Source organism: Protopterus annectens, chromosome 13.part0 (assembly GCF_019279795.1).
Source record: "Protopterus annectens isolate FY-2018-M chromosome 13.part0, PAN1.0, whole genome shotgun sequence".
Lineage (NCBI taxonomy): Eukaryota > Metazoa > Chordata > Ceratodontiformes > Protopteridae > Protopterus > Protopterus annectens.
Genome location: NC_056747.1, coordinates 651,205,316 through 651,232,689, shown reverse-complemented (window position 1 = coordinate 651,232,689; position 27,374 = coordinate 651,205,316). Strand labels below are relative to the sequence as shown.

General features: G+C 37.7%; 1 protein-coding gene across 3 annotated transcripts in view; it reads right to left on the bottom strand.

Moving 5' to 3' along the window:
• The window catches only part of TENM1 (teneurin transmembrane protein 1), a 3,721,864-nt gene that overhangs the window by 2,688,867 nt on the left and 1,005,623 nt on the right, over positions 1-27,374 (bottom strand). The window lies entirely within an intron of this gene.

Below are 27,374 nucleotides of genomic sequence, written 5' to 3'. Positions count from 1 at the left end.
ACTATATGATAGTGAAGATACATCATGCAGAAGTCAGAAATCGTCAGGAGAAGTTAATAAACAGAGAACAAATGTAAATGTGATAGAAGGAATAGAGGAAGTGCAAGCAGATACGGAGGATGAAGAAAGTAAAATTTTGGATTTAGCATTATTGAGCTTAGAGCTCTACTTAGCAGACACAAAACCGGAAGTTACACTTCTGGTGGAGGGGAGGGAAGTCAAATTCCTTTGTGACTCAGGAGCGTCACGGACCCTGATACACCCCTCCAAGTTACCAGAACATTCTGAATCACCTGATTATATACTAGTGAAAGCTGCGAATGGACAGCTATACAGGGAACCACTTTCCCATGATATAGCAATAACTGACCCTGTTTCAGGTATGACCCAAAGAAGTAAGATTGTTGTTTCTGCAAAGTGTCCAGTGAACCTATTGGGTAGGGACCTTATGCAAATATTTGGCATAGCAGTAGTTCCAACTGTACAGGGTATGGAGGCACAGAGACAAATGGATACTTCTGTAGTGCGATCGGAGGGTGAAACTTTTTACTGGTACAGCCAGGACCTAGTTATGACTGGTCCAGGGGCAGTAACCGAGGAACTGATGAACGTAGCCATCAGTAAAGCCCCCCTCCCTTGACACTAATCGACAGCATTTGTTACACTGTACTCTATACTACTGTACTATGCCAGGACCTGATAGAGAATATGAGCAAGAATTATTCAGAAATCGTGCAACTAGATTAGTATTACGTACTTTGTATTGGGATACGGAGGGGAAAAGTGTGGTTAGCTGTTCATTACCTCAAGAATTCCTTGCATTATATAGGTCAAATCGATTACCACGTCAGCTTGACAAAGAATAAAAACATGAAATGGGCAGACTTAGGAGAAAAGGTAACAAGGTGGGAGAAACAGACGGACTTGGAATTGTCAGAACAGGGAATACAGAAACAAAAGTTGAATTGGTTGACACAGACACATCCGGCTGTACACTTGCAATCTAGAGAGGACAGCTGATTAGCATTTTTATTAGAAGAAGAAGAGAAAGCCTTATGTGAGATACCAACGGCTCTTTGGTCAACAGGCAAGTCAGATGTAGGACTTATTCGAACAGCAGGACCAGTTACAATTACACCAAAATCGGCATTTAAGCCACAGAAAAGACAATACCCCTTGAGGAAAGATGCAGAAATAGGAATCAAACCTATAATAGCAGCATTACTCAGGGAAGGAGTACTGGTAGAATCTCCTGATTCACCATGTAATACACCCCCATTTCCTGTTAAAAAAGCAAATGGGGAATGGCGGATGGTTCAAGATTTACAAGCTGTGAACAATGCAGTGATACCCAGAGCACCCACGGTGCCAGACCCACATACTTTGTTAAATGACTTAAAACCACAACAGAAATATTTTTCTGTGGTAGATATCAGTAATACTTTCTTTTCAATACCTATACATCCTGATAGTCAATACTAGTTTGCATTTACATTTCAGGGTAAAAGGTATACCTATTTTCGACTACCACCGGGATATTGTGAGAGCCCGACAATATTTGCACAAGAAATGGCTAGCAACCTGGCAGGGTTTACCCCACCAGGAGGTAGTCAAATTCTACTTTACGTAGATGACATCTTGCTAGCAGCCCCCACCCAGCAGCAATGCAGGGAAGATACTGTAGCGCTATTGAAATTCTTAGCAACACAAGGACACAAAGTGAACAAAAGTAAGTTACAACTCTGGAAAAAGCAAGTTAAATACCTAGGATATGTGATATCCAATGAAGGTAGGATACTAGACAAGGATAGAAAAACAGCAATTTTACAAGCACACAAACCCACAACCAAGAAGGAAATGATGTCCTTCTTGGGGACAACTAATTTTTGTCGGAGTTGGATACCAAATTATGCTTTGGAATTGGCTCCACTGACTGACTTAATATATAAAATGCCAATGGCAGCACAATATTTATTACAATGGACACCCGAAGCAGAAACAGCTTTCTGCAGGTTGAAGCAGTTGATAGCTTCTTCATTAGTTTTAGGACTCCCAAATTATCACAAACGGTTCTTCCAGCACGTAGATTGCAAGCAAGGATATATGACGTCAGTGCTGACGCAACAACTTGGGGATAAGCAACACCCCATAGCCTATTATTCATCGCAGTTAGACCCAGTGGTGCAATCTTTGCCTCACCGTGTACAAGCAGTAGTTGCAGCTGCAATGGCAGTACAGGCTTCAGCCTCAGTGGTATTATTCCACCCTCTCACATTGAGAGTGCCTCATGCAGTCGCAATAATTTTACTGCAAGAAAAAGTAGCATATCTCTCCCCTGCTAGACATCTTTCATGTATGACTATACTGCTGAGCCAACCTCATATGACAATTGAACGATGTACGACATTAAATCCATCAACATTACTCCCAACTCCTGTGGATGGCACACAGCATAGCTGCCTGCAGGAAATTCAACAGTTAACCTTGCCTAGACAAGATCTCACAGATATGCCCTTGGATGATGCCGAGGTGACATATTACGTGGACAGCTCATGCAAAAGGGGTCCTACAGGAAAGAATCTAGTGGGGTATGCAGTAGTTACAGACACTGAAATTTTAGAAGCCCAACCCCTACCACATAACTTGTCTGCACAAGCAGCAGAATTGATAGCTTTGACACGGGCATGTACTTTAGCAAAAGACAAATGTGTAAACATATATACTGATAGTCAGTATGCTTTCTCTACAGTACATGTATTTGCACAACAATGGAAAAACAGGGGAATGATAACATCTAGTGGAAAACCAATTAATCATGCGCAGTTTATTTTGGAATTATTAGAATCTATTCAGTTACCTACTAAAGTAGCTATTTGCAAATGTGTAGCTCATACAAAACAACAGGATAGAATTTCAAAAGGCAATGCGAGAGCTGATGCAGCTGCAAAGCAAGCGGCCTCAGACTCAGAAACTTTGCTTTTGAATGAGGAATTACAACCTTCTGAGATTTTAGATTTAGACATGTTGAAAACAATGCAGACGCTTACTACAAAAGCAGAAAAACAAAAATGGGAAAAACAAGGTGCAATTCTTGAAAATGGACTGTACATTTCCAAAGAGAAAAAAACGATATTGCCGTCTAACTTATTTAGATATGCAGCTTTGTTTAGCCATGGGCAGTGCCATGTCTCAACAGGGGGGATGGTACAGTTAGTAAACCGAATATTCCAAACATATGGATTCACAAACTACACCAAAAAATTTTGTGCAGCTTGTCATACTTGTAACAAGCACCATGCACAAGGGGCATTTAAGCCTAAGCAAGGAAGTTTTCCTATACCACCATATCCGTTCCATACTATTTAAGTGCGAAGGGAAAAAATATTGTCTAGTCATTGTAGATATGTTTTCTAAATGGGTAGAAGCTTTTCCAACTAAAAATCCGGATGCAGCAACAGTGGCGAAAGCCCTGATGAAAGAAGTAATCCCTAGATTTGGCATTCCAGAAAGGATTTATAGTGACAATGGCACACATTTTGTTAATCAGACAATCCAGCAACTTGGAAGATTTATTGGAATCTCCTTGAAGAACCATTGTGCCTACCACCCACAGTCATCAAGACTGGTGGAAAGGTACAATGGAACCCTTAAAAGTAAACTTAGGAAGTTAGTTGTGGAGACCCAGAAGAATTGGATACACTGTCTGCCTTTAGCACTGCTGAGTATGAGAATGGTTCCAAATGTGAGGGGTTTGACTCCCTTCGAAATGGTTTTTGCGAGAGCATATCATGTGCCTCAGTGGAAAGCTCTCATACCTGCAGAACAAGAGGCTGGCAGTTCATTAGCTAGTTATATGAGGAAACTGTTAACAAATAAATCTGTTTTGCAGTTTAACTCTTTTTCAGATAAGGAACAGACCAGACCGGTGGAAGCAGTTTTGGCTCCCGGAACGTGGGTGTGGCTAAAAGTGACGAAGAGGAAGAATTGGGCGAGTCCAAAGTGGGAAGGACCGTACCAGGTACTGTTGGCAACACCTACTGCAGTCAGAGTGGCTGAGAGGATGTCCTGGGTTCATTTGACACACTGCAAACCGGTAAAGAACTTTCACCTTGATAAAAACTTTGTGACTGATATACAACAAGGGCAAAATGGCCAAGAACAAAGCGAATAGAAATTTAGATCAACCCCAGAGATGTTGCATAATCATTTTGTTGAGTATACATTTATTGACTATAATTGTGACAATTTTCCTCTTGTTGTGGTTTTTCCTACAATCAACCACACAAGTGAAAGTGGGAAGGCATGACGAAACGTCTATAGACTGGCATCCAAATTTTAACACATACCTAGCCATGAAGTATGTATATGCAGAGACTATGAACATTTCAAATTGCTGGGTCTGTACAGCTATACCAACAGCATATGGAGGACTGATAATGTCCGCTGTCCCTCTGGGGATAAATGAGACTTGGGAGAATTTACTTTTTGATACAGAAACTGTGAGATCACAGGACAAAATAGCTTTATTTTTACCTGTCACACAAAAGGGAATTGTATGTTTTTACAAAAATGACACTCTCCAGGTGGGCTGGAGTAATTGTAATATAACAATATCTTATCGGTGTTATATTAAGACCAGTAATGGCAATACTATTTGCAATACTAGTTATGACTCATATTTGAACTCACTAAAAACAACCATGAATGAAATTCGCAAGAATCCTGTTTTATTTAAACAATTGTCAGTTATAGACCAAAAAATGTTTCATGCAGGGTTAATGCGTATTAGTACTAAAGTAGAAAACTGTTATTTTATTTGTGGGGAAAAAGCATATAAATGGCTACCTGAGAATTGGTCCGGAAGTTGTTTTTTGGGTTATCTGGTTCCGGCTATAAGACATACTGCAGAATTACCTTTGGGTAAGATATGAAACGTGAGAGAAGCAGCCCGAAAACCTGAAGGTCCAGTCAAGAAACCTGTAAATCCAGTAGGACGGATCAAAGCTGGCTGGAAAGACCATAATAACGTAAAGGACAAAAGCAAATTGACTCATATGGACTTGAGTGACTGTGTTATATCTTGGGCAGGAATATTCCCAGCATATGGAGCAGTCAAATCAATCTGGGAGTTGAGGAAACTGTCAAAACTTCTCGAAGTAATGAGTAATGCAACTTTCTCTGCCCTAGAACTGGTGACTGATGAACTGAACGCAATGAGAGCTGTTGTGCTACAAAATCGAATGGCTCTCGACTTCACCCTAGTGGCGAGAGGTGGTACGTGCGCGCTTATCAAAGAAGAATGCTGTGCGTACATTTCAGACAATAGGCATGAAATTAACAATCACCTAGAGGTAATTGAGGAAGTATCAGCCATGACTGAACCAGGCCCAAACCCACTGATGTACTTTTTCCAGAATCTATTTGGGGGGTGGGGTTCCATCCTAATGAATATTCTGATTGCTATTTGTGTGGGTATACTCCTAATAGGAGCATGTGTTTGTTGTGGAAATCCCTGCATGAAAAGATTAATCAAAGATTTTTTGATGTATCTGTTACTGAAACTTTGTAGCAAGATATTGAGATTGAAAAATTGATCTCAGATGAAAACTTTTTCTGAAGTATAGATCAAATGACTCACCTAGCTGAAAATCCTTAGTGGAAGAGGTTAGGAGACGAAATAACATTATGCATACTTCAAAATAGAATAAAAAGAATTAATAGGAGGGAAAATGTTAGAAAAATATGCATTTGAATATATGTGAAATGCTAGTTTAAAAGCAAAGTAGTATGTAATGCATTTTATTCTATTAATGATATAACAAAAAGGCTGAATTCATGTGTAATTACAAGTAGCTTTGAAACTGCAGTGTGGCTTGCACCAAGTTGACCTCTGACCCTGGCAGCTGCCAGCTCAGCAAGTCTTAATGTTTATGCTTTTCACAAGTGATTATCTGCTGGGTCAGGAAATTAAATATGTGAAATAATGAAATCTTCTGCTCTTTCCTGCTGGGATAATTTGGCCTTGTGTATGTGTTACTAAGATAACACGCAGCTGTTGGGAAAGTGTTACAAGGAACAAAGAAGTGTATTAAAAGATTGAATCTGCTATTGTATTCGGACTAGTTTGAAGTCTTGAAGAAGTAACTTTACAGAAAGACATTATGTCTGACCAGGTGGATAGCAAGGCCGTATTTTTACCAGAGGAAAACTTTTTTTAAATATACAGCATCAGCAATATTTTATGAATGAAGGACTGTAAGCTAAAGTGATGTAGATGCCCTGTGACATACCACGTCAGTAAGGTGGGCACAACTTGAATGTTAAGACTATAAAAATTGTATACTTCCTATTTCATGTTAGACAAAATTCTGTACTTGTACGTTTTTTGCCTCCTGGTGTACACTAGTAAACGTTTGAACCTGAACCTCCTGTGTATTGATTTCTTGATTTTATTTAACAATAGGTTCATAGGTTGGTACTGGGCTATCTGCCTGAAGGCATACATTAGCCCAGCCACGTTGTGCGGTATTCACCGCCCCTTTGGTTAGTTCCCTAGGCCCTTGATCTTGCAGCTAGTACCCTTGGCCCCTATCTAGTAGAGCTGTTGGTATGATCCCTGGTGTGAACATTCTGTTACCCATCCACTCGTCAAGGTACCTCTTGAAGAGTGATAGCGCTGTGTGTATATATATATATATATATATATATATATATATATATATATATATATATATATATGTATAACTGTATCATGGCTTAAAACAGCTGGTTGAGGATAACACTACAGATAGCAATCTTTTAGAGCTTACTGAAAAAAAAACTAATGAATTATCTGAAATGTTTATTCATTTTCAGTTATGCTAAATGAAGCAACTTGATGTGCTTTATTTGAGGTGACCATAAGTAAAGTTTAATTATCATTTAAACTAGACGTGTCCAACCTGTGGCCCGTGGGCCGCATGCAGCCCTCAGAGCTCTTCCATGCGGCCCTCAACCTCTAACTGCAACATCAATGTACGCATGCCCCAAAATACTTTTTTTGTTTTGTGTTTTTTGCTCCCGTGACCTGTAATGCTAATGTCAGTGTGCGCATATGCCAAAGCACCCTTCTAGTTTTGTTTTTGAGCCAAAAAAGGGTCAGTGTGTTTACGCCATTATTTTGCGCCGAACAATCAGTGTGTTTGTGTGTGTGTGTGTGTGTGTGTGTGTGTGTGTGTGTGTGTGTGTTCTCGCTGAAGAGGGACTCATGTATGGATTTGCCGCTGTTGCCTGTGAAAGGGACAGCAATTACCTGTGTTAATAGGTAAGTACGGAGTGAGTGAGTGCATGCATTAAAGCAGAATTGTGTGCGTGAAAGTAGAAGAAGAGTATTTGTGTATATGTGTGCATGACAGAGAGAGATGCATGCACAAAGAGGCTAACAATGATCAGTCTACCTACTGAACACAAACTAGTTACCTCACAAATACATCATACATTAAGAGTACACTTTCATTAAATTGTGGCTTTCCTGACAGGGAGAATGTTGCATTGAACATGAAGTCATACCTCTTAACTGTATGGATTTTCAAATGTCTGGATTTTTGCCTCATCTTCCAATTTGTGTCTTTTGCTTAGGAAATAAAAATAGTCATCCAAGGTAATGCAGTTCCAGGGAGTAAGAATGAGACAGCAGCCTAGGGTTAATGGGTCAGTAGTGGACTATGTGGGACTGTAGCATAGCATATAAAGTTGTATTGTTTTTTCAGACAAACAAAAAAACACCTAGTACTGTTTTTTCATTGATGGGTTCTAATCAGTGGTAGATTGGACAACAGTAAGCATAGCTTTGGCGGATCATCAATACTGGCAAATCAAGTGGGCACAATGTCATTTTTTTTAAATCTTGGGGATTTTAGTGTGTATGTGTGTGCTTATGTACTGCGGTGGTGGTGCTGCGGTAGCGTTGTCGCCTCACAGTTAGACGTTGCCCGTTCGATTCTCAGTTATTGCGTCTTCTGTGTGGCAACATGCGTGAATGGGCGTTCCTTCATTGAAGGTGTTGCATTAGGCTCGGCAAGCCAGCACATAAAACTCTACTGCCAATCATTAGCAGACCGGAGTTCCGCTGTGGCGACTCCTAACCGGGGAAAAGCCAAAAGACACAAACATGTGTGTGCTTATGTGTTGGGAGTGCTGCAACAGTAGATGATTATTAAAGACAGAGACTTACGGACTGTGGAGAATATGTTTCTTTGTTTCAAAACCTAATACTTGGGTACGCATGCCAGAAGTAGATTTTTTAAAACATAGATTCTTGCCATTTACAGTGGATGGATATTTACATTTAATGGACAATGTATTAGTGTGGGCCTGTGGGGTTCTGAAGGATGCCAAGTCTACCACTGCCAATGTCTTGTAAAGTGACCTGGAAATGGATATTGGGATGTTACTGAAAAAAATATAGTAAGTGGGCTTAGAAATATAGTTTAATTAAACAAAGTGTACTTTCAATTTACAGGCCATAATTTAATTTATTTCAGGTAGTCCAGCTACTGGTAGATTGTATACCATTCGTCTTAATTAGGGAGAGCTGTCATTCTGGGGAAACAAGCAGCCCTAGTTTCAGTGAAAGCTCTGTGGTTGCTTGCAGGTAGGAAGTTTCAGGATGTTGATGCAATGTGTTTTATTTATTATTTTTAATGCATTTGTCATTTCAAAGCATGGTTTTCTTTGATGCAAAAGAAGGCAGGACTGAATGAGCCATATAATGTGTAACTGACAATAATGGGATAGGAAGATTATAAGTGATGTATAATGTTTGCAGCTACAGTTGTTTCAATGGTGTCTGTGATGCATAACTATTTTTGGGCCTGTGTCCCACTTTTATTTTTTGCTTTGTCCAGATTTCTTGCTCTAAGATTGAGAGGTATGGTTCCATACTAAATCAGAAGTTGTATTTACCTTGGAAGAATTTTCAGCATACTTATGAAAAACAGAGCCTTTTTAATATTTCTGCTTATTTCCAATATAAACTGCCATATAACCTTGCAAATAACCTTCTTATTAAGCTACTTGACTTCTTTTGGAATTGACAGGTATGATTTATCTTTTCCGACATAAGCATAGAGTGCTAATGTGACTGATTTCTTGCAGCAATCTGTGGTTTACATAATCACAATAACTTTTCTGTGTTTCTGGGTGTGTAATCAATTTAACAGTTTTAAAGATGTTTTCCAAAAATAAATAAATATATAATAAATAAATAATCCTCTCTACACTTTGAGCTATTGACAAAGCCTGGGAATTTGTTTTTTTCAAAAGCGAAGGTCAGCATTACAGCTCAGTAAACTGTCAGTCTGTGAGTAACTTCTGCACAAATTAAAATGTCTGAATGTCAAATGGCTTTAGATTGGAGGGAAGTTTATTTTTCTTTATTTTATTTTACATTTGTTTACCGGGAAAATCTGACTGGACACAGGTCCATTTTCAGCGGAGACCCGGGGAGAAAAGCTCCAAAAATAACACAAAACAATATAATACAATATATGAGAGAGAGAGAGACAGCAAATTATGGATGTAGTACTCATACAATATGGCAGAGATTACATCTCATAACAGTGAGAATCATTGAGGTACAGAATAAACTTAAAAACATTTTTTTTACAGTTATAATTACAGCAAGGCAAATATCAATGAGTTAAGTTTTTAGGAGAAAGCTGTTTGTACATAGCTGAAGCTCTGAAACAATCTTTTGGTATGGATTAACCTGGGGATTGACACAAGTTATATGGTTTACACCAGTATGTAGCATTATAGTTTATGGTTTTCTTATTGATTTACTTTTTGCCAAGCAGCTGTTTGTTGATTTATTGATGGTCTTTTTGGTGGTTGGAAATTACATGGATGAATCCACCTCTATTATGATTTTTTTTTCAGATATTTTGACTTCCAGACAATTTCATTCAGTGAGTGGGTGCCATGTGATTACTAAGGTTGCCTATTTTACAAGTAGGGGCTTTTTGTGTGTGTGTGCGTGTGTGTGTGTGTGTGTGTGTGTGTGTGTGTGTGTGTGTGTGTGTGTGTGTGTGTGTGTGTGTGTGTGTGTGTGTGTGTCTGTGAGTGTGTAAGAGAGAGAGATTTAATATGTAAACTGAATATAATTTTGCAAATGGAATTCTTAGTTAAACATGCACCTCTTCTTAGGCAACCAGACTTGAGTAACCAATATTAGATCTTAGGGAAAGGTTAGTATGTAGATTTTCCATCTGGTTTGATGAAGGCTATGCTACTTACCCAAGGACTACATTTATGGCTATCCATCCAGCCATTCATGTTGCTGAACTACATTGTTTGATAATGAGAAGAGCTTTTTACAGAAGTTGAAGGTTTTTGTGCCAAGAACCTGTCCATAAAAAGTGGCTTGTTTATGTTGCAGTGAAGGCTGTGGTCTTTGTAGTGAGCGTTTTACTTATAACCAGTATTACTGAGGTAGAGGACGTCTCTTAAGGCAGGATCTTTCTTAGCCTGGAAAGCAAGCCAATGATGAAATTTATAGGGGCCAGTGAGAGACAGAGGAAAGCAAGAAGCTTTTTAGTCTGTTTGGATAACTAAGTGAACTTAGTCCTTTGACCTTTTTTGTCAGAAATGGTTTTAGTCTTTCTTTTGGCAGGTTGTTTTGCTGAGGCACATGCCAAAAGGGGCATTGTACTCAATAATGTCTCTTTTAACGGAAGAGTACAGGGATGTTATGACCTCCTTGTCCCTGGATGAGATACCCTTACTAATGAAGTGGGCCATGTAAAAAGCTTTCCTTACAACAGAGACAACGTGGTGGTCAAAAGTCAGGCTTCTATCAACCTGGGTGCCCAAGTACCATATGACTTATTGCATGCTTACAACATTGTTATTAATGTGATAACTTGTGGGGACATCACTCTCCTCAAAGGGGATGATGATGCATTTTTTGGCATTTAGCTTGAGGCCATATTTTTGGCACCAGTTATTTGTTTGGGTGAGACCCTCTTGTAGCTTATTCAGAATTGTTTTATTAAGTCAGTAATGTGAATTCTTTACTTTATTGCAAATTTGTTGGGTTAATTTTGTGGATTATAGTATTGTAGGACTGCTGATGTTGACATTTTACGTAGTTGGACTGCTGGAATGATTTTTCCAGTGAGAAATGCTAGTGCTGTAGTGAATATCTGTTTATTTGTTAAAAAAAAAAAAAATATATATATATATATATATATATATATATATCTATAAAACTAAAATGTTAGCATTAACTATTAGATTAGAGAATTAGAATGAGAATTAGAATTTTAAGGCAAATATTAGGCATTTATTACATTTATTCATTGTTCAAATGCACCTAGAGTACAGCCAGGAGGTCGACTGTGGTCTTCCAGAGCAACGAAAGAGTTAACTATATGATATATTTTATATGCGGCCCCAAGACCATTTCTGTTCACTCAATGCGGCCCCAGCAAGACAAAAGGTTAGACACCCCTGAACTAAAGTGGCTACACTAATCTTATTTCCTAAAGGGTATATAAATGTGAATACATTAAACGTGCATAGTGACTCGAGCTAACTCCCTGGAAAAGTGACCAGAATGGCCTCTAAGATCTCACAGTTGTGGAAAATTCTGGCAAATTTAGTCATGCACCATTAAATGCATCAACAGTGATCCTAGAGCTACTAACAACAGTTGGAACATTTGTCCTAAAATACTGTTTGATTCTAAAATATTAAGCAGATGGCATGTTCCCAGCACAATTTAGAGTGTACAGAGTACTGCTAGATGAGTGTGTGAAGAGGCTATACAGCAAAAGGTGATTATACTAATTATTATATAATAATATTAAAGGTGAGGCAACAAGAAAACAGTGTATACCAAAGTGCTGGTTAAGCTTTATTAACACTCTCTACTGTGAGAAAAAGAGGGGTGAATTTTATCAAAAAAAAAAAAAAACAACTGTTTGAAACTGTATATGACAGCAGCAATAAGAAAACGACTGAAGCACTGAACAGTGAATATTGTGAAATCGCACTGAATTTTCAATGATAGAAAGGAGTTTACTGTATGAAGTAGTAAAATAAATGAGTTAAAAAGAACTTTTTAAAATCTTATTAAATGTCAAAAATACAGAAGAAAATTGTTGTGAATGTTCAATAAAACATGCTGAAAGAAGGATTCAGTAATGAAATGCTGAAGTGCTTCAGGCACTATGCATAGAACAGCTATTGGTAAAAACTGTAAAGCCCTGCTTTAACAAACTGATAATCAATTGTGGCTTAGCCACACAGCCTGGCCTTGCAAAAAGACTGATAAACGTGCACAGACTGATTAACTAAAAATAACTCTTTTTCCTAAGCTGTGTAAAGTTGCTTCCCATTAATGAGCTCTGAATAGGAAAGCAGCAGTTATAAAGGGTTTGCTACAAGGAACACTGTCTTACTATTACTTGTGTCCTATGGGAAGTTATCGGAGGGTCATTAATACAAAAAAGCTGTTGTACAATTTTTAAAAACTTTGGTAGCATTTTATGTGGTAAGGTTTAGAAAAGAAATGGTGTGCTGTTAGTATATGGAAACACACAGTGATCTGTGCTATAAGAACAGAATAATGGGGTATCTCTAATGAACTTTTCTGAATACAGTTTTGAACTGCTTGCTGACAAATTGCAGCACAGTATTTGAAACTACAAAAGATAAATGGCTGTGATAAACGTTACTTTGTCTGAGGCAGGTGTTACATGCTATTAAACCTGCAATAGTGGAATGGATTCACTAGTCTGGAAAGGACGTCTTACAAAGGAAATCCATTTCGTATAAACTAAAATGTTAAAGAACTCTTATGCCTTTAAGCAAATAAAGAGATACAGTGAAAATATGGTACTAAGATTTAGTGGAATTTCTGTGAAACCATCAAGTGCTTTTATTAGAGAAAGGAAAAGCAATAAATAAACAATAAAAACAAAATGCTTGTAAAACAGTAAAATATATTAGGTACAAACAAGTCTACCTTTACTGAGAAATAGCAGATTAGTAATGCTTAATGAAATATTATACTTGTTAGCAACCATCATGAAGCTACAAGACATGGCAAAAACAAAGCAATATTTGTGCTGAAGGCAACAATTATGTTGCAAAGTATCACAATGAGACTAGTCAACAAGGTAATGGTGAAACCAAGGGTACTAATAACCAGTGGTACATATGTGTATGCATTCACCAACCAGGGTACTAATAACCAGTGTTATGTACGTGTATGCATTCACCAAGCAAGGGAGTAATAACCAGTGGTATGTACATTTATGCATTCACCAAGCAGGGGAGTAATAACCAGTGGTATGTATGTGTATGCATTCACCAAGCAGGGTACTAATACCCAGTGGTATGTACGTGTATGCATTCACCAAGCAGGGGAGTAATAACCAGTGGTACTTATGTGTATGCATTCACCAAGCAAAGTACTAATACCCAGTGGTATGTACGTGTATGCATTCACCAAGCAGGGTACTAATACCCAGTAGTATGTACGTGTATGCATTCACCATGCAGGGGAGTAATAACCACTAGTATGTACGTGTATGCATTCACCAAGCAGGGGAGAAATAACCAATGGTACGTATGTGTATGCATTCACCAAGCAGGGTACTAATAACCAGTGGTATGTACATGAATGCATTCACCAAGCAGGGGAGTAGTAACCAGTGGTATGTACGTGTATGCATTCACCAAACAGGGGAGTAATAACCAGTGGTATGTATGTGTATGCATTCACCAAACAGGGGAGTAATAACCAGTGGTATGTACGTGCATGCATTCACAAAGCAGGGGAGTAATAACCAGTGGTATGTATGTGTATGCAATGCTTTCACAAAACAGAATGCTTCTAAAAGCAGAAATGAAATGCTCACATGTAGTACTGATATGCCAAATGTAGTTGAAAGTGGAAGGATCTCATCGATATGCAAAATATATTCCAAAATAGTTCTAATAGTGATACTGAGTAGAGATCTCTATGTGAAACTAGAGATCAAGGTATAACTGAAAAAAAAATTGTATTACAGCCTACACAATGGTACAGAAAAAAGTTGTACAAGCTTTTTATCAAGGTATGCTGGCATCAGAAATGGAAAGAAATATAACAGTAATTACAATGATACAGCTACTACACAAGCTTTTTTAGTAAAATTAACATGTTCTAATGGCGTATACCATCTTGTGAAAAATGTTGCAACCTTACTAAAGGATGTGATTGAAAAACAAAGTGCTATGGAGATTGTGGCACACTGAAGTGCATCTAGACATAGTACTTTAACTGTAAAGCTAAAAGAATGTGGAGCTGTCCTTGGTCATAAAACAAAACATCAGATAATGCACCCAAGTGCTAATGCTGAGCACATGTGTAATACTACTTTAAACATGGTGTGTATTTCATGGAACACAGTGTTACTGTACATTGAAGAATGTAGGTTAATTGCAGATATGGAGATAAAGTAAAACTAAAATGGTATTGAAAGGTGTGAATACTAGAGCTATAGGTTTTGGAAAACTGAAACAAACAGTGCCTCTAATTCAGAAGCTAACAGCCTGAAAGTTTTGAGGCCAGAAGAAGCAGAATATCAAAGTTACTTGACTTGCCTATTTCAGGAGATTAAGAGCATACAGCACGTCTGTGAAGGCTGCCAGCCTAGCTAGATAGAATTTTGTAGATAATTATATGTCATTGTAAATATTAATATAATCCACAGGCTTGTTTTTACAAATGTAAGAAAACTAAATGTAAGAAAACTGTGTTATATGCTGAACTTCAAAAATGTAACCACAGTGCACCCTGCTGGAAGAAAGCTGTTAAGTAAATAATTACAACTGTGTTTGAGCCCAAGCTCAGATACAGGATGTCTGGACCAGCAAATTCTTTCTATTGATTTAAGACAGAGATAATTGCTAGATTTTACATGTAAACGTGTCTTTTATTGCTGTGGCTTTCTGGCCAGGTGCAGCTTACAAAGAAATGTAAATTTTGAGTTTCTGTTAGCCTGGGAACTAAAAGAGAAGTGATAAAAATGATGAAATGTCAAATGACTCAGCAGTACTGGGTGTTATTGATTTAAGACTTTCTCAGAGAGAAAGACTGAGCATTTTGGATTTTGTCTGAAGCTGACAACTCACCAGCACCTTGCCTTGTAAGTAAAGTTATTTAGGACATAGTTTCTCTTAGAGTTAGCTATGTCAGACTATCTTACAATATTGTTTTAAAGTTTCAGTGATTTCTGAACTCTTGATTAGCACTGTGTTGAATTGATGAGATTTGTCTTGTGTTTTTTTTATTTATTATTAAATATTTTTAAACCTTTCAACTGTGGCAGTTTTGTGTAATTTAAGCTCTTAGTGAGTACTTGCATGTATTTGGTGATACTGTCCAAGCCACTCCAATAGTCTTGGCTGTTCGTCTCACTATTTGGATAACAGTAATATTACACAGTGAAATTGGTCACCCTTTGGGAAGGGCCTTATAGTAGCTGGTAATAGTGGTTGGTGGCAGTGATTTTTTACCTTACAGTCTGGATAGAAAGGGGCATAGCTGGAGAACCTGTGCTAGCCTTCCCCAGGAGTATCTGTGTGTTTGTATATAACTCGTATCTCAAAGTGTGTGTCAGCTACTTGGGCAAGGACACGAAGTACTGGTTGGACACAGAGGGTGCTGGAGGTTTTAGCTTGATCAGTAAGCTGAGATGTGGACCCTATAGCTGTGCCAGTGGGGAGTCTTATTGGGGATCTGGAGAGAAAAGGAGAAACCAGCTCCAGACCAACTGTGATTTCTGTGTGCTCTTAAGGGAAATTGTACTTTACTGTTTGTGTACTTATCTCCTCAAGGTGCATGCCCCTTCACTGGTGCTAGTGGTGAGGATTGAGGCTCCTTGATTATTGGGCCAGTGCGCAAGCATCACAATGTCACAGAAGCTATTATAACTAAGAATACTAGATAGAAGAAACAACCACTGGGTGTGATGTTAATGAATACAAGTAAGAAAAAAATGAGTTAGTTTAAGAATATTAACATAAAAAATAAACATCCAAATAGAATACATGATTTTGTCATGAAGGACTGACAGATGGCCTATATCAGCTGAAAAACAGAAAGCTGTGTGGCTTGTTCAAGAGAAAGTTTGAGTTTTGGGGATAAATCGATATGCTCTATAAGGAAGTGGCTACCTAGACTAATGGACTGACTGAGTTTCTTGAGGAAGTTAGATTAATACAAGAAATTAGTATACAGGAAAAAAAAAGGCTACACACATTTGCACAAAAGCCTAGTGGAAAACGTTGCTGCATAATTCAAAGTTATGAAAAACACTACAAATCAAAAAAGAAGGAAACATGGCTTTGGAAAGGAAGTCAAATTTTTCCCTACAAAACTGAGACAATATAAACCTTAAGTGGAGTCAGTAGGACTAGAATTTGAAAAGCAGAGGAAGAAAGAAGCCTCATTAACAGACTACTGTGAATTTCAGCTGAAATTGTGTTACTGAAATCAAACATATAAAGCAGAATATAACTAGAAAGAAAGTGCAGTTGCTAAAATAAAAGTCTTAGAAATCTAATGTGAGAAACGTAAACATTAATTCTGCTGATGAATAATGACTTGACACACAGCTACCAATACCATAAGAAGAAATGTATATACAATATATAATAAATAAATAAAATAAATAAAAAATAATAAAAAATATAAATAAAAACAAAGAAATGTATATATAATGTATCATACGAAGAAATGTATAACCACCCTTACAGCCAATAACCTTACTGCCGCATACCTCCAAATTGCATCCACAGCTATAACCTATCCCATTTCATTTCTAATAAAAAGATCCATCACTGAACACACTGTTACATCCCTGTGGAAAACCTCTATCATACCACTCTACAAAAATGGCCCCTCCCTAGACCTTTCCAACTATTGACCAAGTGCAATTCTCTCACCCCTCTCTAAGATCCTAGAAATATGTATTCATCACCAGTTTTTCTACTATCTCTTCATCAACAACCTTATTTCCTCAACCCAATATGTATTTTGCCTATCCCACAGTACCACCACTGCCCTATTCAAATTCACCAATACTATAAACTCCCTCAGGAGTCTAGGTAAATTTGTCTCAACTACTTTCCTAGATTTGTCCAAGACATTCAACACAGTCTCACATAATAAACTACTGTTTTGTCTCTCTGACCTTAACCTTAACAACCCCACCCTACTTTGGTTTAAAAGTTATTTAGATAACAACCAACAATTTGTCAATTGGCATACCTCTCTATCCCCCCCACTCCCAACCTCCTTAGGTGTGCTGCAAGGATCAATCCTAGGACCCCTTCTTTTTAATATCTTCACAAACCAACTCAATTCAGCTACCGCTAAAGCTGACATAGTCCAATATGCTGATGACACAGCTCTCGTATGCTCTGCAGACATCCAACTTCTCCATCAAAAAGCCCAAGAAGCCTTCTCTGACATAGAGAACTGCCTTAACAACTTACAACTCATACTAAATCCCAAGAAAACACAACTAATGCTATTCCACTCTACTAAAACGAGCAACCTTACCTTTTCTATACTCTCCTCCAGCAAAACCCAAATCACCCGTCACTGAGGCTAAACTCTTAGGAGTCCCCATTGACCAGCAACTCAAATTCACAAAGCACATAAATAACCATCACTAGAGTCCACAAAAAGCTAGGTTCTCTCTATCACTGTAAAAGTTATCTAACCACCGAATCTCGAAGTGCAATAGCCAGGACCCACCTCCTATTTACTTTACTTTATGCTATTCTAACTAATCTTTACAAAAGTGACCTGAATAAACTTCCCATCTGTTAAAACAAAATCTCTAGATTCACTACCAATACCAAATCATGATCCCACCACTGCCTTTCCCTGGCTTGAATTTCCAAACCTATCAAGGTACCATCAACTCAGCCTAGCTCATCTAATTCTGTACTGTCCCAAGACAACCCCTGAACTGACTGGCATGCTGAACTTCTACAATTCAAACAGACAACTTTTGGTCCTCCAACAAAGCCTTAATTGAAACCACCACATGCAAAAACAACTCTGGGTAATCACTATTTGCTTGAATGTATATATGGAAACAAACATTTATATACTCTTATTCAGTTGTGAAATATCTTGCAATGCTCTACCACGTTCTTATCTTCTCTCAATGTAAATTTTGTGCACTTGTATTTTCAACCAAAAGAGGTAATATCCTCTTACTGCATACCAATTGCTGTAAAGTCTACAATCTGTATGCTACTACTCTGCAATGTCTCTTTTGTAGATTTTTCTTCTTTCTGTAAACTTATGGAGTTTTTCTCTCCACGACTCTGTTGAAAACAAGCACTTGTTGTCCAGTCAGACTATCCTGGCAAACAAATGTTAAATACATAAATAATAATAAATAATATACACAATCTTTCTGATCAACACAGACTTTTCTTCTTACAAAGAGATTACGCATGGAGCAAAGAAACACAAGAAGTGAATATGGAAAATATTAGTCACAAACCTACATAGATTCAAGATCCTCCTGCTACAAAAAAGGCATTTACTGTGGGTCATACTAAAAGAAAGATTCAGTTTACTGCTGGGGTATGGTGTTTGCTTTGAGTACATAGGTTTCAGGGTTTAAGTCTCACAGGCACTAGATCTTTACCCTATGTTACTCACTGTACAGTAATCTAGATCACTAAGAGAACTCGGGAGGAAAGGCAGGGTAGGCTCTACCAAATGATTTGTCACCGGCAGAGTGCCTGGTTTCCATCCTTGGACCATTCCTTTTTGGTATTTACTTCTTGGAGGTCAGAGCTAATGTTAGGAATTTGTGGCTGATCAAGCATGCAGATGATTGCACACTCAAAGCCATCATAAACTCCCCAGAGAGCATCAAGATCCCTCAAGTGGGACTGTCCCAAACAAAAACCTGGTGTCACAACCATGGAATAAAACTTAATGCCAAGAAATGTATAATCATAGCCTTCAACAAGCATGACTTCTCTTCTAACTATCAGACTGTCAATACCATCACTGAAAATTGATCCTATAGTTAGAGATCTAGGAACAAATGCGGACGATGAACTGTCTTTTGATTACCACATACATACTATTGTAAGAAAGTCCTTTTTTATCTCACACCATATATTTAAAGGTATGAATCCAGATCCAGAGGCATAATTGTTCCACTGCACTCTGCACTCATTAGGCCAGTCATGGACTATAATGCCTTGGTCAGCATATATCTGCCCACTCACTTGCCACAACTGGAACAACTATGATGCTTTCTCACTAAAATACATCAATGATGTAAATCATAAAAAACTATGTAGACTGTTTCAGCTCTTTATCTCTATTCCCTTTATTATACAGGCTATTGAGAGGCAACCTCTGTTTTGTGTATAAGAGCCTCAACAGACTCTATTCTGTCATACCTATTACACATTAACAAGTCTAATGGCATCAAACACCTTCTCAGGGGGGCTCAAATCCTTATTGCAAAATTTACAGAACACAACAGACAGATAGGTATTTATCACGGAGAATAGTTTTCCTATGGAACATTATTCACTGCCATCTAAAGCTCTTACTCTGTTCAAATGATATTTGGATGAAGCGATGGGCAACCACAAATTCACCCCAGGTTTAGCCATTCTTACCATCATAGATAAGGTGAAATATGTATGTAGCCAACACATACTTGTTTAGTTCATCTTTGACTACTGTATTGTAACATATAAGGGCACATTACTGTCATGGAAATGCAAGGTTAAGCTTCTTAAGATCCTCGCAGATCAATAGCCTAGTAAGTATCTATGAAAAGTTTTGATGGTGTTTTGGGTGTTATTACAAATGATCGATGCTTAATATGTATTGTTGGAAACTATGGACATATTTCAAAGGTCACTGTGATCTATGACAACAATACTCAAGTATACGGAGGATTTGGATTTCTAATATCTGTAAACCCAAGACATGCCAAGGATGCTAATTAAGCCCTGAATGGACTGACATTAGTCATCAGATTCAAGTCATCTAGGTGCTCTAGAATTGGTAACGTCTTACAAGGAATTTACCTGGAGATTTTCATGAAAACTGCCATGGTACATGGTTGTTGGCCAACCTGTGTGATAGGTGTCAACTGTTCAATGACAGCTGTCAACTGTCCAGTGAAGTCACTCAATGTCTGAGCTGGTTGAGTGTGCCATGTAACAGAGTGCCCAGTTTTTTGAAGTACCATGTAAAGAAGTGGCACATAAGAAAAGCTGCATGACTGAACCAAAAAGGAAAGAGTGGGGCAACACCCCATGTCACACAACTCCCTCTATTAAAAAGGAGTCCTCTTCATACAGAAGAGACAGAAAAAGTTAAGAGAGCAGCCCAAGTGAGGATACTTAGGCCTGGAGGTTTAGTGTGGAGAAGAGTTCTACACTTCAAATAATACAGACTCTGAGAAGGAGAAGGTGTGTATAGGAAGTCTGAATGGAAACAGAGACTACTAGGCTAAGACCTCAGATAGTCTGGTAAAAACAGACCGTGAGAAAGGACTGAAAAGCAATAATACAACTGTACCTAGAATTAGTCTTTCTTATGATGAAGTAGGAAGTGATTACTGCTTGATGGATTCAAACAGAAACATAGTGCAACTGGTGAGTCAGAAAACTAAGTGTAATGGATACATAGTCTATTTGCTAAACATTGTTATTTTATGGGAACTTGAAATCATGTGAAATGATGTTGTTTACACTACTGCAAAATGGAAAAGATTATCAGAAATTTCATGAATTTCTGTTATACTGTATGAAGCATCTTGATGTTTTATTTCAGATGACAGGGCCAGTTCATGCATAACGCATCTGAAAGAGAGGCAAAAACAGTCCATTGTATAACAAATGGTCAATACAGAATTTATGAGGAAGAGTGGACATTTTAACTTTTCTAAACTTGAATGAAGGCCTTAGATGATTCCACTACATGTATAACGCTGTTCTACTCAAATGATCTTATTAGATTCAGCGTCAATTTCACGGCTGGAGTAATATCAGACATTGCATGGATAGGCATAAATCCATTCTGAGAAATAAAGATGTGACATACTATGCAATTCTTTTTTCTTAGAAAAATAAGTAGAAAAGGAAAATGAATTTGACTAAACAGCAAATATTCAACAGGGCTGCACTAGTGTACAAGTTATACCTACAAAACAGTCTTAACACATCTTGAAACCAGTTACCATTACAAAGCAAAACCAGAGCCACCAACATTTCCTTCTTCATGAAAATAACTTTTCACTTACCTCAAATGTATCTACTCAATAGTTTGAAATGTCACACTTCTATAAAACTACCAAAAAATTACTAACTGTCCAAAGGATAAAATATAAATATGGGTCCCAAGAACTTTGTCAAATGCTACTTTGGTTGACATTTGTTTAAATCAACACAATTTGGTTGGCTAAACAGATGGTGGACATGCGTACAAGATCGACATTCACCAGATAGGTGAATATACCCTTTTCCCCATTGTGCAATCTCGGAGTTAGGTTCTGCATGCTTGTAGTAGTATGTCAATATGAATAATATTGACCAATTTGGGTCAACATTATGCACATCGACAAAAGTAGTATTTGATGGATTTAAATACACACACACACACACATACACACACACACACACACACACACACACACACACACACACACATACACACACACACACATATATATGTTGAGAAATGTTTTTATCAATGTATTTAACATTTTCAACACAGAATTTAGACATGAAGAAATTTACTAACAATCACTAACAGATTTTACCACTGTGAGAGACATGTCAAAGCGATTAAGTTTTTCACTGATGTTTGCATATAAAGGTAATGGCAATGTTAAGAAGAAACTGGAGCATATTCTGAGATGAGCTAATGACAGAATACTTATGAGCATATTAGCCCAAATAATGGGGTTTTTGATTGGGCTATTCCAATCACATATAATGCACATACTAAATATGTCTCTAGCATTCATGGAAAATATTGGAATATTTTAAGATCTTATGAAGGTCTAATGGATTCAATTACTTCGCTTCCTAAGACTATATACCTAAGAATGCAAGCAACTTGAGGCATATGTTATGCTATAAAGAACAAAGAAAAATAAGAAATATGACAAGTAATAAAGGTACTAGATCAGGTTTTGGTTGCTCATTTTGTGAATATATTAGCAGTGTTAAGTTATTTATGCATCCATATACTGGGAAAATAATTGTGTACCTAGCAAGATGTACAAAATGCACTGCCTTCTGTATTGGTAAAAGTAATATGGATGGATTGCACATGTGAACATTTGTCTGCTATGTATGTAGACATGCCAAAATAAATGTTTTGTATAAGCATATATCACATAGCTTTAAGGTTAGTGTTTTAGAACTAATATCTGTTAGCAAAAGGGGTGGGGTTGAATTTTTGCAGACATAGAGAAAAGAATATAATTAGATTTGTAGGTTTTGAGCTGACTGTTCCCCAGGACTGAATTGAATATGCAGTTTAAATCCTATTTTAAAATCTAGATCCAATGAATAGATGTTCTATTGTTCAAGGTATATATATATATATATATATATATATATATATATATATATATATATATATTTTTTTTTTTTACTTTTTATACCATCTCTGAGAGTTTTAGATGTGTTATCTAATCATTGTCACTGGTTGACCTTGGTCATGTGATGTTTAGAGTGACTATATTTAAAAGTTGCTGCTTTCATACTCACACTTTTTAACACTTCAGAGGAAGCACTGTTGTGTGAAAGCTTATATTCACCAAATAAATCTTCTATTTGCTTTGTCCTTGAGCCGTGACTTGCTTTGCTATATTCATAGTTATAGTCTAGTTTGATAAGAGTGTTATTTGGTTATATGAACCTAATTTCTTTGATAGACAAGAGATTTTTAAAACTCTGAGAATGTTTTTGTTAATTCTGAATGTTATATTAATTTCTCCTGACTCTCAAGAAATGCATGACCTGCAACTGCATACAGAACATGACATTCATGTCGAGTAGGTGCTAAAGGAAGGGTACCAAATAAAAAGATAAGTGTCATGGAGTTCAAATGATGAGGAGTGGCTCGTGCTATTGGGCTGCAGGACTGCAGCCTTTCCAGCTGTAAAACATAACAGAAAAAAAAAAAAAAAAAACAAGAGTCACAGCACATCCACACTCGCGGCATTTCTGATATCCAGACTGCCGGTGAACCAGTCTGGAGCATGCGCACAGAATCCAGACTGTCCCATCAGCAGTCCGGATTAGGAAGACAGCATTCAGCAGCAATATCCCAGAAGTCTATGCAGTTACAACTGCATAGACTGGAAGGGGATCAGACTGTAACATCTTGCTCTCGCAAGAAGAACTAGGACAAGCCTTGCGGGCTTGTACTGAATGGACTTGCTCTCGTTTTATGGATGTTACGGGAAGGAAGGACTTGCTCATTATATGGACCTTACTGCACTAACTTGCTCTCAGGTATGGAACTGCAGGAGAAGGGTGTGTGTGTGTGTATAAAATGCCCAAGTTGCTATATGGTGGTGGGTACAGAATACACAGGCTTGAACCCTGTACCTTGGGCCCAAGTGGTAAGAGCCTTAATTCCCCACCCACCACCATTCATAAAAAAATTGCAGATTTTTGCCTCATACTTGTTCTGGTCTGTTCCTCATAAAAAACGGTGGTTTCTGTATTTTTGTGACTTTACACAGTCAGTAGTGCAGTAGTAGCATTGTTGCCTGACAGCTACAGGTTCCCTGGTTTGATTATTGGCTGGGGTGCCTTCTGTGTGGAATCTGTATGTCCTCCCTATGTTTGGGTGGGTTTCCTCTGTGTGCTCTGGTGTCCTCCCATCTTACAAAGACATGTGTCTTGAATGTTTCTCCCTGGGCCTCTGCTGAAAATTAGCTTTTGTTCCAAGTCAGACTTTCCTGGTTAACAAATGCTGAGTCTGCTTGCATTGTTAATAGCACAACAGATAGTGTACTTGCTTTTGATGTAGAAGGCTGTGGGTTCTACTCCCACAGTAGGTAGATGCATTGATGATACTGTACTGTGTTGCAAAGGGGGTGGATGCTGCAGTCCTTTTTTGGCGAAGATACCTAGTAACTATGAACCTATTATCAGTTTGCCATCCATTCCCTATTGCAATATTACTAGCTTATCATTTTTTTAGTGTAACATAGGCAATTTAGTCCTCAAGGGCAACAGTCGCTTTATTTGTAGATGAAACAATGAAATATAAAGCTGTTTGCTAGCAGCAACCTCTTCATTAGTTACATGTCTCTTTAATGTGGAATTATTTATATGACATTTACTTCTTCAGAGATTGAACATATTTACTGATACTGGTGGAATGTAGAAGTCTGAGTAGACTTTTATGATGGAAATGTTCTGAATTGTGCAGTTTTGTTATTATTGGTGTATGCATTTGTTTCATTGTTTACTAGAAAAATGTTCAAAACAATAAATTTAAAAAGCTCTCTAAAACTGTACTGTGTTGTACAAAGAATATAATTTAATACAATCAGGAAGGCGTATCAAAGAGCATGTGTATGTTTCATGTGCAAGGGGCCTTTGATTTGAAAACAGCCCAAAGTTAATCTTTATCTGCCACTGGCAAAATGTATTTTCTTTGAATGTGGGTTTCAATGCTGATTCAATGAATGTGAGTTTCAAAGGCAGATAACTTTTAATGCTAATCTGTTTTCCTTGTGAGACTGCATTGCTTTGTTTGGCAAATATCTATTAGTGTTTGTGCTGCAAAATGCAAAATAAAACTTTCAAATGAAGTCCATATCATTGCAGAAGTAAAGCAGCGTGAACATTAGTTTTTTATTGTAAATGGGGTGACATAGCCAAGTAATGGTTCATTGGAATGGCTGCAGGGGGAGGCTCCATTCGACCATGATTTTTTGAGGAGGGAAGGGCGGCACACTCAAAGACAGCCCCATCTGAACTATACCTCTCAAATGTCCAGATTTTTGCAGAATAAATAGACTTTTGCTTCTTATTTTTGGTTTGTTCATAATAATGCAAGACCTGCTATTCCATCAACTGTCTCAGTTTATACAAGATCAATTTTTATTACTGTTTATATGTTCCCTCAATATATTTGGCCTTGTCCAGATTTCCTGCATTAACAGGTTGACAAAGTAAATTGCTTTATAGAATTAGGCATATCCAAACCTCTCAACGGTCCCCGATTTTGCCTCAAAATTTTCCTCTTCCCCTAATAATCCTTCCACAAAATGTCAATTTTGGAAGAAAACGTGGAGGATTTACAATTAATAACTGTAATAATCAGAGTTATAGATTACTTTTATTTCAGAAATGCATGTAGAGTCTTTTATTTTGTCAGCTGCTCAAGTTACCAGTACTAATGTTAAAAAGTATCCCTTCTTTGACAGGTTCCCAGCTGTATTGTGTGGCTGTTTTATATTTCTGTATTACATTTTTGGTCCGTATTTCATACAGTTGTGTTTTTTTGACAAATTAGTGGAAAATCATTAAAACTGAAGTTAGAAAATAATGATAGACATTTGAGTTTCAGATTTCATACCCTTCTGAAAATTCATATTGATGCAAGACCTACTATTCTATTATCTTTCTAAGTTTATATGAGCAATATTTAAAAATTGTCCTTATTTTTGGGCCTTTGTCCCACTTCTTTGTAAGGCTCTGTCTAGATTTCTTGCTCTGAGGTTGAGAGGTATGACAAATCTGTCAGGCCCATCACAGTCAGCCAGAGACATTTCAAATTGTGACATACGTGTTGCACCCCACTCCCCCATGTAGTGACTCTGGATGTGTCCAAGCCAGGCAAGGAGCAGTTATGCAGTGTAAATATGTAGAGTATCACCCCATCCAAGGTAGACACAAGTACTACAGTGGCTTTTCATCTGCCCTTGATTTAGCAGAATGTTCTGGTTTCTGTCATATTTTTATACTGTTGATTTATGCTTATTATTATTCAGAAAGTGCCTGTTGCTCTGTGTTTAAGTAGCAATGCTTTAATGACCATCAGGTAAGCTTGTCTGCAATTGTAAGATGCAAGTAAGCTTAAGTAAGTATACTGTTAAAGAACTGCCAACACTGAAAGCCTTTCTGTTATTGCCATGCAGAGAATACTTACATAACTAGATAACGTATAAGCCTTGGGTATTGAAATGCATATGACAGTATTTGTAATAAAGGACAGGATTACATTATTTTAAGAAGCTCATTACATTTGTTGGAGACTTGGTGTCATCTTTGCAGGCTTTACCTGTAAACTAAACAGAATGCCAATCTGTCGTGTGTGGTCCATAACCTGTGCAGTAATCCTTTAAGCAAAGTATCTTGGGCTTTTTTCTTTTCTTTTCATTTTTTACTTTGATCATGTTTTCATGTTTGATAATGTTTTTAGGGAAGGTCTACAAGAGGGTAGTGAGACCAGCTATGTTATATGGGTTAGAGACAGTGGCATTGACAAAAAGGCAGGAGTCAGAGATTGACGTGGCAGAGTTGAAGATGTTAAGATTTACACTCGGTGTGACGAGGATGGACAGGATTAGGAATAAGTATATTAGACGGTCAGCCCAGGTTGGAAGGTTTGAGACAAAGCCAGAGAGGCAAGATTACGTTGGTTTGGACATGTGCTGAGGAGGGATGCAGAATATATTGGGAAAAGGATGCTAAGGATGAAGCTGCCAGGTAACAGGAAAAGAGGAAGACCCGAGATAAGGTTTATGGATGTGGTGAGAGAGGACATGCAGGTGGTTGGTGTGACAGACCAAGATGCAGAGAACAGGAAGAAATGGAAACAGTTGATCCGCTGTGGTGACCCCCAACGGGAGCAGCCGAAAGAAGATGATGATCATGTTTTCCTTATGAAGCAAGTATTTCGTATAAGAAACATTTTTAAAAGTGGGGGTATCACAGAGAGTGTTACTTTCAGCATGTTACCTAGTACTTTAATAAAGCTGAATACAAATTATAATTAGAACTGCAGTGCAAGGAGAAGTGGTTTGAGTTGACTGCTGCTTGTTTTTTTTATACTTGATTTTGACTGGCATTCCAGTAATGTATTTAAAAACGAATTTACTTTTTCATGCCTCACAACCTTTTTGTTTCCATCTAGATATTAAGTAAGCTGTCATACAGCCAATGCAATTAAATATTTTTTTTCTTCTACACTTCATTTTGTCTTGATTGGACTCTCATACTGATGGTTTGGCACCCAGGGCAGCGTATTTAATTAAAGTTACAATTTTTGTAGTTTTAAACATAGCTCCTCCCCTTCC